The 13,635-nt window shown below is 47.8% G+C and overlaps 1 pseudogene; it reads right to left on the reverse strand.

Annotated features, from left to right (window-relative positions):
* Positions 1–243: 243 nt before the first annotated feature.
* On the reverse strand, positions 244–9,455 carry LOC123854171 (large ribosomal subunit protein eL29-like; annotated as a pseudogene).
* Positions 9,456–13,635: the final 4,180 nt, after the last annotated feature.

The following is a 13,635-nucleotide window of genomic DNA, read 5'->3' on the forward strand; positions in this document are numbered from 1 at the left end:
TAAACTTGTTTCTTTCTTTCAGATCCTTATACTGTCTATTTAATTTCTTGTCCTATTAATCTGGCTAGGAGCACAGTGTTCAGGGCTGAAGGGAAGTGTCTTGTTCCCTATCTGAAAGGGAACACTTTTTTTTTTCTTGCCGCAGGTTTATTTGTATAAATAGCACAGGACACCAGCCCCATGCAGACAGAAGCTAAGGGGTCACACCAGTCCTTCCGTCCTCACATTGGCAGACGGAAGCTTCTATGCTGGAGGCTTTGTGGGGGCCTGGGAAACTTTGGGAACCTGAGCCACACCGAGGAGGGGCTGGAGCTGGAGTCAAAGCTGCACCCTGGGCCTTGGTTTGAGCCTTGGCCTTTGGCCAGCAGAGCCTGAGACCCTTGGCAATGTGGGCATGAGCACATTTCCCGAGCTTTGGGTGAGCAATGTAGGCAAGTCGATTGAACTTGTGGCTGCAAACCTTTGGGATCTTGGGCTTGACCTCCTTGAGCTTGATGAGGCCCTTGACAGCCTTGGCACGTGCACTCATGGCCTTGGCCTTGTTGGCCTGCATCATCTTTAGGCCCTTCTTGTCGTGCTTCTTGGCAAAGCTCAGGAACTTGGGGTCTACCCGCTTAAGAGAGTCATATCTTTGTGACCAAGGTTTCTTGATGCCGTTTCTGGGCCATTTTCATGACTGGTTATGCATGGTGTGGTTCTTGAACTTGGCATGTCACACCGAACCCCACAGCTCCTGAAGTGCCTCGGACCAGAAGAGGAAGAGCTGAAGGGAAACACTTTCAATATTTTACCATGAAGAATGTTTTCTGTAGATTTTCTTGTCAATTAAGAAAGTTTCTGCTTCGCAAGAGGAAACCATGGATGTGAATGAATTTAGAATTTTTATCAGTGCTTTTACTACATCTGTTGAAATGCTCTCGTTTTTCCTCCTTTAATCTGATATTGTAGTAAATCACACCAGTCATTTTTTCCTAATGTTCAATCAGTTTTGCATTTCTAGGATTAATCCCACTTGATCCTAATGCATTGTTCTTTTTCTAAGCTGCTGGATTCAGTTTGCTGATATTTTGCTTAGGATTTTGGTGCCCGTATTGTCAGTAAACGAGGCTAATGATTTTCCCTCTCTTGAATTGATCCTGTTGGGTTTTGGTATGAAAGAGTTATTCCAGCATCACAAAATGAGTTGGAAATTATTTGGCTTTCTTTCTACTCTTTGGATGTGTTTGGGTAAATAGGTGTTCTATGTCCCTTAAATGTTTGTTAGCATTCATCAGCGACACCCTCTGGGCCTAGAAGTTTTGAAATGTTTAAAAATGTCGAGGTAATGGTAGTTTCATTTAGAGTTGTAAGAAATAATACACAGTGGTCCCGTGTACTCTTGCCCCAGCTTGCTCCAAAGGTAACACTTGCAAAACCCCAGTGCAATACTACAACCAGGGGATTGACACGGATACAACTAAGACACTGTATTTCCATCCCCACAAGAGTTGCACGTTGTCCTTTTAAAGCTACTCCCAGTTTCCTTCCACCCTTGAACGCTTTTTAAATCTTTGACGACCGTTCATCTGTTCTCCATTTTTTTTTTTTTTTTAAGATTTTATTTACTTAATTGACAGAGACTCAGCGAGAGAGGGAACACAAGCAGGGGGAGTGGGAGAGGGAGAAGCAGGCTTCCTGCCGAGCAGGGAGCCCGATGCGGGGCTCGATCCCAGGACCCCAGGACTATGACCTGAGCCGAAGGCAGACGCTTAACCATCTGAGCCACCCAGGTGCCCCCTCCATTTTTATAATTTTGCTATTTCAGGAATGTTATATGAGCAGAATCATATAGACGATTGGCAATCTTATTGACCTTGGCGCTGAGCATAATTCTCTGGAGACTCATTCAGAGTTGTTGCAGAGTTCGTCTATACTGCTGGGCGGAGTTCCCCGTGTGGGTGTACTACAGTTTGTTGAATTGTTCACCTGTTCAGGAACATCTGAGCTACTTCCAGTTTTGGGCTGTTTTGAATAAAGCTGCAATGAACATCTGGAAATGGGTTTTTGTGTGAGGTAAGTCTTCGTTTGCTGTGGGATAAATGCCCAGGAGTGTAATTATTTGGTCCTATGGTAGCATATGCTGATTTAAAAAAGCCAGAGTGCTCAGCTGTGTTCTGGAGTAGCTACCCCACCTGACAACCCCCTGCAGTGTGAGTGATCCAGTGTTGCGGCTGCCCCAGGACCGTTCGGTTGTCTCTAGGTCTTACTTTAGCAGAGTGGGATTTTAGCAATCCTCAAAGGCGTATCGTGATGTTTCATTGTGGTTTCCATTTGTACTTCCCTTTTGGCTAATGATGCCCATCTTTTCATGTGTTTATTTCCTATCTGTATATCCTCTTTGGTGAAAGGTGTTAAAATTTTAGAATTCATGTCCTTTGCACATTTTCCAATGGCATTGCTTGCTAGTTTACTATTGACTTTGAGTGTTCTTGTATTCTAGATGCTAGTCTTTTGTTGGATGGATGGTTTGCAAGTGTTTTCTCCCTGTCTATAGCTTGTGTTTTCATTCTTTTTTTTTTTTATTTAAAGATTTTATTTATTTGACAGAGAGAGAAAGGGAGAGAGAGAGTGAGCGAGCATGAGCAGGGGGAATGGCAGGCAGAGGGAGAGGGAGAAGCAGGTCCCCGCTGAGCAGGGAGCCTGATGCAGGACTCAATCCCAGGATCCTGAGATCATGACTGAGCCACCCAGGTACCCCTGTCTTTTCATTCTTCTAACAGTATCTTTCACACAGTAAAAGTTTGTAATTTTGATGAGTTCTAGTTTATCACGTTCCCATTCATGGATCATGTTTTTGGTGTCAGAAGGTCCTGAAGGTGCCCTAGGTACTGATGAGTTTCTACTGTTTTTTTTTTTTTTTTTTAAGTTTTGTGTTTATCTTTAACATTTAAGTCTATGATCTGTTTGGACTTAATTTTTCTATAAGATGTGAGATGTAGGCTGAGGTGGTTCTTCTTCTCCTCCATCTCCCTCTTCTTCCTTCTTCTTCCTCTCTGTCCTGTCCTTCTCCTCTCCTTCACTTCTCCTTCCTCTCCTCCTCCTCTCCTTCCTCCTCCTCCTCCTTTCTCTTTCTTCATCCTCTCCTTCCTCTTAGAAAAATCCAATCGCTCTAGAGTCGTTTGTTGAAAAAGGCTGTCTTTCCTCCATTGAATTGCTTTTGCACCTTTGTCAAAATTCAGTGATGAGAGCATTTCTAGTTACATTGCCTCATTCCCAGTTATATCAGCCAGGGTCCAATCAGGAGGCTGAATCTGTACCATTTGAACAGCAGAAATTTATATAAAGAATTCCTAATTAGTGTCAGGTGGTTAACTACTAAAAGAGGTTTAGGAGGATTTTATGGAATCCCAAGGTACCAAGTGCAGAAAAGTTGCTGATACCCTCATGCAGAGGAAGAGAGGACCATGAAGGAGCTGGGGACTTAGGAAGGCATGCCCCATCCATCCATGAAGGCTAACATTCACATCGTTTCAAGGAAGGCATAGGTATTCTAGGGACTCGCGGTCTCCTAGCGCTGAAGATGCTTGCTAGAGGCAGCGAGCCAGCACTTCTGGTTTGCCAGATGGGGAGACAGTTGCCTGAGGGTGTGTGTGGAGCTGTAGCAGAAAGGGCTGCTAGGCTGCGAGAGTGTGGGCTAAGGGCACAGTGTTCCAGATGAGGACATGGCCTGGGCGTACCTGCCAGTGCAGCTGGGCTTGGGTGCGAGGGCTGTTGATGTGAGACCAACAAGTCTTTCCCACTCTAGTCCTCTGCTCAAGAAGAAAGGCACAGTGGACTCCAAAAGGACAGTGCCTTCTTGCCACTACTGATGCTCACCGTCCCCTGCAGCTCACTGTACATAAAGCATAACCCAGAGGCAGCTGACGTATAGGACGGGTTTGCAGAGTTCACTCCCATTTCACAAAGCAGGGGAAAGAAGCGGGCAAACCACAAACTGATCCCTGGCATACCAGTCTCAAGGGAAGGTGAGTTAGGGTTCTGCAGAGAAACAGAACCAATAGAATGTATGTAGGAATGTGGCTAGGTTTCTCTTTTTCTGTCTCTCTTTCTAAAGGAATTGGCTCACATGATTGTGGAGGCTGGCCACCTGAAAATCTGCCAGGTAGGCTGATAGGCTGGAGACCCAGGAAGAGTTTATGCTGCAGTTTGCGTCCAGAGGCAATCGGCCGGCAGAATTCGCTCTCCTTCTAAGGAGGTCACTCTTTTTTCTATTAAAGCCTTCATCTGATTAGGTGAGGCTCACCCACACTGTGAAGGGTAATCTGTTTTACTCAGTCTACTGATTTAAATGTTAATCTCATAACATATACCTTCACAGAAACATCTAGGACAACGTTTGACCAAATACCTGAGTACCGTGGCCTAGTCAAGTTGACAATGAAATTAATGATCACAGAAAGCACTCAGTCTTTCACTGTTAAATATGCTCTTAGCTCTAAGTTTTTTGCAGTTGCCCTTTATCAGGCTGAGGATGCTTCTTTATGTTCCTTGATTGCTGAGAGTTTTTTGTTTTTATCATGATTAGTTGTGGAAGTTTATCAAGTTCTTTTTCTGCTTCTATGGACACAATCACGTGCTTTTTCTATTTTTATTTCGTTAATATGGTAAATTACATTGATTTTCAAATGTTAATCCAATCTTGCAGTTTAGGATAAATCTTACTTGATCATGATGTATTATTTTATTTGTATATAATTGGATTAGAATTGTTAAGATTTTGCTAAGGAGATCTGTATCTATGATCTTGTTCTTGAGAGATTAATAGTGTGTGTGTGTTTGTTGTAATGTTTTCTTGTCCGATTTAGTATCTAGATAGTGCTTGCCTCATAGAATCAGTTGGGAAGTGTTCTCCCCTATTTTTCTGGAAGAATTTTTGTAGAATTTTATAGAATTTATATAATTTCTTAAATATTTGGCAGATGTACCAATGAAACTATCTGACCTAGAATTTTCTTTGTAGAAGATTTCCATTTGTGAATTAATTTTCTTCACTAGATGTGGAGCTATACAGGCAGCCTATTTCTTCTTGAGTGAACTTTGGTCACTTGTCATCAATTTTGAGAATCTGAAGACATAAATGTGAGTTTATATCAATATTTCCAATATGTATTTAAATTATAGAGTTTTCCATAAAGTTTTTTTGAGATAACACTTTTATCTCTTTTCTTGCGTGTTCACATAAATCCTGTGGAAGTTTTGTTGTTGTTGTTTTTAGGATTTATTTATTTATTTTAGAAAGAGAGCACGAGAGGGGGAGAGAATCTCAGACTCCACTTTGAGTGCAGTCCGACGCGGGCTAGATATCACGACCCTGAGATCACCGTCTGAACTGAAACCAAGAGTCCCAGGTCCAACTGACTGTGCCACCCAGGGCTCCCCCTGTGGAAGTTTCTAATGCTGCTCACTGATGTTACGCTTTTTTCTTTTTTAAGATTTTATTTATTTATTTGACAGAGAGAGGGCACAAGCAGGGGGAGCGGCAGGCAGAGGGACAGGGAGAAGCAGACTCCCTGCTGAGCAGGGAGCCCAACGCGGGGCTCGATCCCAGGGCCCTGGGATCATGACCTGAGCCGAAGTCAGACGCTTAACGACTGAGCCACCCAGGCGCCCCACTGATGTTATGCTTTGAGCTGCGTGTGGATATGTGAGGGACTGAACTTCTTGACCCTTGTGCTTGGATATAGTTCAGGCCAATGACTTGTAAGGAGAAATAATGTATTTTTACTTCCACATTAGATTACTTAATGGCTGATTCTAGTGTCAATTCTCTTTTTCCCAGCCTCAGCATTTGTGGAAATGTATTGAGATAGAGTTTTTGTATCAGCTTTGGTCCTTGGGAAACTGTAACAAACAGAGCGTTCTGACACCCTCTCCTTAGATGTATGGCATGTGCAAGAAGGACATCTTGTTGTTTGAGGCCACTGAGGGTGTGAAGTTGGTTGTTATTGCAGCAACATCTCCTTTCCTGATGGATACCGTTTCATATTAGCTTTATCCTGCTAAATACATGAGATAGCTTCAGAAGAACGATAAAAAGAATAGTAATAAGAATATATCATTATAATAATAAATATAGTATCTATACCATTCTAATAATAGTATTAGTAATAAAACTACTGGGTGAGGCTTAATATTTTTTTTGCCGTTCTTTTAGCTCTTAGTATGACCTACTCCTACTAAGGATAAGCAACATATTGTGCCTGAGTATCTTGAAATGATCATTTTCCTTTTTTTTTTTTAGGAGGTTTCAAAAAAGGTCATTTACTGCATCACCCTCGCATCAAATTCTTCTTTATTTTTAAAGATTTATTTATTCGAGAGAGAGAGAGCACGAGTGGGGAGGAAGGGCAGAGACAGGGAGAAGCAGACCCCCCGCTGAGCAGGGAGCCCAATGTGGGGCTGGATCCCAGGACCCTGGGATCATGACCTGAGCCGTAGGCAGATGCTTAACGACTGAGCCACCCAGGCGCCCCAAAATCACTTCTTTTCAATTTAAAACCAAAAAGGGTTATTCAGTATGGAGAAATACTATCAAAACTTTAATGAATAAAACTCCTAAGTTTATCTTTTATTTTTATTTCTTTTTAATGATTTTATTTATTTATTAGAGAGAGAGAGATCACGAGCAGGGGGGAAGGGTAGAGGAAGAAGCAGACTCCTCACTTAGCAGGGAGCCTGATGAAGGACTCGATCCCAGGACCCTGGGATCATGACCTGAGCCGAAGGCACACACTTGACTGACTGAGCCACCCGGGCACCCGATCATTTTCTTTTTGTGATGATGTCACCCATTTTGTATATCGCTGAGACGTCTTTAAACGGATTTGAGGCTTCAGGTTTGTTTTTTTTTTTTAAGATTGATTTATTATTTATGAGAGAGTGAGAGTGGGAGGAGGGGCAGAGGGAGAGGAAGAGAGAGAATTCCAAGCAGACTCCTGGCTGAGCGTGGAGTCCCACGTGGGGTGGGGGTGGGGGGATTGATCTCATAACCTTGAGACGATGAGCTGAGCGGAAATCAGGAGTTGGATGTTTAACCAACTGAGCCATCCAGGCGGCACGAGGGTTTAGGTTTTTTGAGCCATGTGGGTGGTTTGAGTGTGGTCTGCAGATGGGATTACCAGCTTTCAGGTCCCTCCCCCAACCCTCCCTGCCCGCTCAGCGCTAAAGCAGCTTTCCTCCCAGCTCCCTGGGGTTGGGGGCAGGGGGCAACTAGTAGACTTCTAGTTCACCCTTCGCCCAGGGTGTAGCCCTTTGAGGACCCTGCCCTCTGTGGGAGTGGGGCTCCCATCAGACCCCCACCTCCAGTAGGTCCTGCCCGTGCCCTCAGAGGCTGTGGGATGGAAAGCCGAGTTGACCCGGAGAGCCGAGTGCTCTCTGGAAGCTGGGGGCCTCCCAGCCCTGCTCCCGTTGGTGGGTCTCACTCTCTTCCTGCCTTCTTGCTATTCAGGGTGTTCTCTTAAAAAAAATTTCTTCTCCTACATATATATTTTAAGATTTTATTTATTTATTTAACAGAGAGAGAGAGAGCACAAGCAGGGGGAGAGGCAGAAGGAGAGGGAGAAGCAGGCTCCCCGCTGAGCAGGGAGCCTGATCCCAGGACCCTGAGATCATGACCCCAGAGGAAGGCAGCTATTTAACCGGCTGAGCCACCCAGGTGCCCGTCTCCTATATTTTTAATGGTAGAACGGTTTGGGGTCCTCAGATCCGCCACGTGTGCAGGGAGGGAAGGCTGACCCTTGTTTCCGAGGTGGGAGTCCGTGAGGCGTTTCTCCGTGATGCCATCACCCCCGGCAGGTGTGGTTTCCGTCCTCCAGCTGTGTGGGAAGGAGTGAGCCTGCTCAGCGGCGTCGTCAGCGCCGAGAGTCTCCCTCACGGGCCCCTAGTCCCCGACCATGCGAGTCCTCCTCGCCTGGCCCGCCCCACCGGGAACCAGAGGGGATGGGAGGCCCCCGGCCCTGCCTCGCACCTGTGCGCCTCCCGAGTGGGTGTCACTGTTAGATTTTTCTTCTCAGTGCAGAGGGATGCACTCACCTGTATGCATGTAATACAGAAGTCGAAATTTTAGAAAATACAAACAACAAACCAACCTGTAGAAAAAAACCCAGGTCTGCTTATGACCCCAGAATTCAGGGATGAAGGCCTGGGTCAGTTTCCTCTCCCTAGGTATTCTTTTACAAAAATGCGAGTATCCAGGATGCATTTTCTTCAATCCCGAAGCAGTATCAGTGTGGTTCCCTAGCAGTGTGTGAGCAGGTGCTGATCAAGATGGCCCTGGGGCTTTCAGAAAGCTTGATCAATGTGAGCATAGACTGTGGCTCCTTTGGGGTTTCCCCGGGCTCTCTGTGAGTCAGACTCTCTTGTGCCCCAGGGATGCTGAAAAGTCTCCCTCTTGTAGGTCTGTCTTGGGGTGGGGGGCGTTCCGCCTGCTGCACAGTGTGGGTCCTGTTGGTGGTCACTTGACATCTCTTCTTCCTGGGCTGCTCACTGCTGCTCACTCTGCTCCCTGTTGCCCATTGTCTCTTGTCTGGCACCTGCATTTCACTTGGGCATGAAGCTGTGGCTTGAGAAGATGAGCTTCCGTGGCCAGTGGCCCTGGAGAAGTTGGAGCTAAGGAAGCAAATGCATTTTCTTTGGGCAGATAAGATGATAACTTTGTGCACATCAGGCAATAACCATCTGGACTTAATAATACAATGTACTATTTTTTGCATAAATAACATTTATTTTTACAACTTTGATAATAATTTTAGATGCATGCATAGCCAGGTGTGGCTAAGAGACTTGTGGCTCTGGGACCCTCTGCTAGGTACCCTCCAGTTTTCTCTCATGGCCCACCAGCCCCTGCATGTTGGGGTATTTGGACCCAAGCCTGTCTTAGTCCTCCTTCTCAGCCCCCCTGGGGCCTGGGTATGCCTTACTTCTCAGATCCCTCTCTCGTATGGATATTCCTTTCCTCCCAGAAGCCCATTCTCCAGCCTTGCTGGGTTTGCCCCCCCCCCCCCCGCTTTGTGCAGTCCCAGCTTGTTTGGACACCCCACACGTCCTCGTCTCCTGCCCCCGTAGCTCCTTGTAGGAGCTCCTCTCTGGTCTTCAGAATCCCAGGGCTCTGTGCTCATAGGAGAGGATCTGGACCATGGCCCTGTGTCAGCCTCTACCTGCCTCCTCTAAGGGGAGCTGCTTCCTCTTTCTTGGCTCAGACAGCCCTTGGTGGCGCCCTGTGGACACCTTCCCCTGGAGCAGAGTGATCCCAGCTTCGGGCATCTGGGTCCTGGATGCGCACCCACCGTTGGGCAGTATCTCTCTTTCCCTCTCCCACTTAGCGTGGACGCTCGGAGCGCCCAGGGCCCCAGCTGCAAGATGGTCTCCAGCGCCCAAAGGGTGCTCTCTATCTCCACGGCTGCCCGGTGCCGCGCCATGCCGCCCCTTCCCCTCGGCCTCCCTTCATGCGGCTGTCCGCCCTGTGCTGCCGGTGTTTCTGCTCTTCTCTCCTGGGTCAGCCCTTCGTGCCTGTCGTTCCTGTCGGCAGGCGGGCTCTCACCCCGCTGTTCCTCCCTCGGGCCTTCCCAGTGACTCCCATTTCACTTCCTCCAGAAAGCCTTTCCAGACCACGTCCCCTAGCATGTCCCCTCATGGATCCTGTGTGCCAGTGGTTCTTCTTGGGTCCATTTGGTTCCTGCTGACTGTGGGCTCCGTGGGGGCAGGCCCGGGTTTCAGAGATGGTTTTGGAAAACGGTGGCTGAGCACGAGAGTGGCTGCACGGGGAAGGCTGTGAAGGTGAGCTTATTGTGGGCTGAGCCAAGGAGTCTGTCCTCCGAGGCCTCCCCAGCCTGGCTGCATGGGGCTTGGCCCACACATTGTGTATCCCTGAGTGACCTCCTTTCGGCCTGCTTAGGAGGGAGTGGGTAGAACACAGTATAGGATGGAAATTTCTGCCACCTGTCTGGGGCGGGTCCTGTTGTAGGCTGCACCCGGCTGCCCACCCCCCAGTCCCAACAGCTGCTGTCCTGGGCCTTGTGAGCAGAAAGGACGTCACCAGAGCATCTGTGGCGAGGAGCCCAGCCTCTGGGGGGCAGGAAGAAGCTGACCGCTGCGGTCTGCTCTCTGCCCAGGGTTTTGGGGTTTTAATCACGTGCGTTTCCTCTTGCCAGAGGGGACCGGGCAGACCCCAGATCTTGAGGGCTAGTCTGGGCAGTTGGCTTCCCCGAGGTGCAAGTTAAAGCAGAGCAAGTCCCTCCCATACGGGGGCTGTGCTGCCCTGCGGGGTGTGGGGGCCGTGAGGCTAGAGCCGCGCTTGGGACTTGTGTGGAGCGGGGGGGGGGGGGGGGGGGCGGGACTGCACGTGGCAGTTTCGGGGTTAAGAGCAAGTGTCTCTGCTGTGTAGACTTGAATTTGAATCTGGCTCTGGTGCTCTGAGCTTCCATGTCCTCTTCTCGCAAGTGGAGATCATACCACCACCTGCCTTGTTCGGATAATGGTAAGGTTTGAAACTGGTTCTTACTAAGTGTTTATCGCAGCGCCTGGCACATAGCAGGTCATTTCTCCAAGACAGAGGAGGAGCAACATCTTGTTTATGTCGTTGTGATGATGAATTTTATGTGCCAGCTTGGCTGGATCATGGTGCCCAGAGAGACTTAGTTAAACACTCTTATAGGTGCTTCTGTGAAAGGAGTTTTTGTCAATGAGATTAATACTTAAATCAGCAGACTTGGAATAAAGCAGATACCCTCCACGGTGTGGGTGGGCCTCATCGAATCAGTGGAAGGCCTTAAGGAAAAAAAAAAGACTGACCTCCTCGGAAGAGTTTAGCCAACAAATTGCCTTTGGACTCCAACTCCAACCCTTCCCTGGGTCTCCAGCTACCAGCGCCCCTGTAGATTTGGGACTTGCCATCCTCCACAATTGCATGAACGAATTCCTTAAGATAAATCTCCCTCTTCCTCTTCCCCCCCACCTACACACACACACACACCCACCCACACCCCCCCCATTGGTTCTGTTTCTCTGGAGGACCTGCACTAACACCCATGGTTCAGTGGACATGAAGCTCGCCAAGGGAAGGACTGTGTCTGCTTCGCGCAGCCCTCGAGCCCCCACGCCTCGCATCGCGCTCGCACATAGTGGGTGCCCCACGCTGGTACCTTGGTGATGACTGAGCACTTGATGCATTCTGTATCCTAGCTGGCAAGTCTGCCCTGACAAGAATGAAGAGTTACTGGAGTCCGGCATGGGCTGGAGCTGGTGCTTGTGGTGAAATGTAAAGGTCCACCAGGGCAGGTAAAGAGAAGGTTGGAACCAGACCTTGGTTGTACACGTTGGGAGCTGGAACTTCAACATGGGGGAAGAGCCTTCCGGGTTCAGGTGCCTGCCTTTGTCCACAGCCCTTTGGAGCAGGCCAGTGGAGAGGCCACTTGCTTTTCCCCTTCGAGAACCTGTAGGGTGTTGGAGAATGGGGAGAAGGACCTGCGTGGTCCTGCCTTTTGCCCCTTTGCACTTCACCAACCACCCACAGACGGGCACCAACAGAAGGTCACTTTTCTCAAGTTTTATTGTAAAATCCTCAGAAAAAGAGCATTTACAGTGATAGTACTTTATGATAATCTGTGGATCGTCTTCATATCAAGTGGTACTGCAGTTACACGGTGTGTTCAATACTGTGCAATACGTCAAAGTAAACACGAACTTATTTCAAATACCACATACAGTTACTGTGTCGGTACAAATTTCTACTAAAGTGGATGTATTAAAAATAATTTATATTTTATAAATAAGGAAAACTTCACACGTGTAGTAATTACAGGAGGCCTTTTGAGAAATACTGGTGATTACAGAAAATATATTTTGGTGTCTACATAACAGCTCAAAATAATACATCTGCCTTGAAATAAGAGATCTGAATGTCTTCTGAGGTGGGGGAGGATGAGAATCTTAACGGGACGAAGGGTGTGCCTGTGACTTCCCGTGTCGAGGTCTGCTCAGCTCCACTGGAGTGTGAAACGGTGTGTGTTTTGTTTTGTTTTGTTTTGTTTTTGGTAGGTTTTATTTAAATTTATTTATTTATTTATTTATTTATTTATTTATTTATTTATTATTTAGTAAATTTATTTATTTCAATAAAAAATTCTTCTGTATTTTCATTCTTTTTTCCCCTCTCTGTATCTTAGTCTTATATATTCTAATGACCTGTTTTTTGCTTCAGTAATCCTCTCCTCAATCATATTAATCTCTGTTAATATTATGTATTGAGTTCTTAACTTCAATTATTTTATTTTTTTTATTTTATTCTTATGTTAATCCCCATACATTACATCATTAGTTTTAGATGTAGTGTTCCAGGATTCGTTGTTTGTGCACAACACCCAGTGCTCCATGCAGAATGTGCCCTCCTCAACACCCACCACCGGGCTAACCCATCCTCCCACCCCCCGTGAACCGGTGTGTGTTTGAGCACTCCACCCACACTGCATGCCCACTTCTGTTCTGAGATCATTTCGCATGACCTTCAGAGAGCGTGAGCCGAGGGGAGAACAGTGGGGTGTGGCGGGGGCCAGGCCAGGAGCCAGCCTGGGTGTGCTGTGGTGTCTGGGGTGGCAGTTTATGGACCTGTTACCCCACACCTGTCTGAAGCAGCTCAAGTAGCAAGGGACCGACAGCTCTTAAACCGATGGCAGATGTCACCCTGGGCAGTGGACGGAGGGTGAGATTTCGGGAATTTTCTCATTGGAGAGCCCTCAGGCCCCATGATCGGTCCAGACTGGTTGCCCTTCATCGGAAACGAAGTTCTGATCTTGAAGAGTGTATCCCTAAAGGGCAGCATGCTCCAATCCTGCCCTGGTGACATGCAGGGGGCAGGGGCTGGCCAGGAGTTCCTGCTTTGTGGAGTGCAGGCTAAGCCTTCTAGAGCCCTCTGGAGCGTGGCCCATGTTCTCTAGGACCCCACAGGAGAGAGATGGTCCCATATTAGTCAAGACGAGCCTGGAAAAAGGGGTGTGTGAATTGTGGGTTTGTCCAAGAACAGTAACAGAAAGTACACGGTCAACACTCTGGTCAACGCTCGGCCTCGCTCTCAGTGCTGGAGGCCCATCCCTGCTCTCCCCATGCTTTCCGTAACCTCACACGCTGTGTTTGGCTAAATCCCCATGGCTGCCCACAGCTCCACAGAAGGTGTGAGCCCATGCTTGCTGGGCCCCCGGTGTCAGCGGGTGGCTGCCGCCTACAGCCTGCAGGCTCCCAGAAGGTGCTCAAGTTCTCAAGTAACCTGGCAGGCAGCCTGGTGCAGACTAAAGCAGGAAGTGGCTTGCACTCCACCAGGGGTTTGGGGTCTTGTAGTCGGACCTCGAGCATGGGCACCGTCTATTTCCTCCTTTGAATCTTTGAAGCCTCTCTCTGTTCTAGAACCTCTCTGATTTTGAAGAGAAACCATGGCAGTTGATGACTTGGTTGAACAGAACCGCTCTGCCGACATATGCTAGTCTGGGAGCAAATCGTGGTGTCTGGCCCTGTGAGTGACTTCTTACTCGGACTTGAAAGCAAGGTAGCGGCGTGGGGCAAAGGCCATTGGGGGGGCTGGTGTGACAGTAGGTCAGCTGCCCCTCAAAT

This window comes from Mirounga angustirostris, unplaced genomic scaffold (assembly GCF_029215605.1).
Source record: "Mirounga angustirostris isolate CCGP_5_RB_7025 unplaced genomic scaffold, mMirAng1.0.hap1 SCAF_7, whole genome shotgun sequence".
Taxonomy (NCBI): domain Eukaryota; kingdom Metazoa; phylum Chordata; class Mammalia; order Carnivora; family Phocidae; genus Mirounga; species Mirounga angustirostris.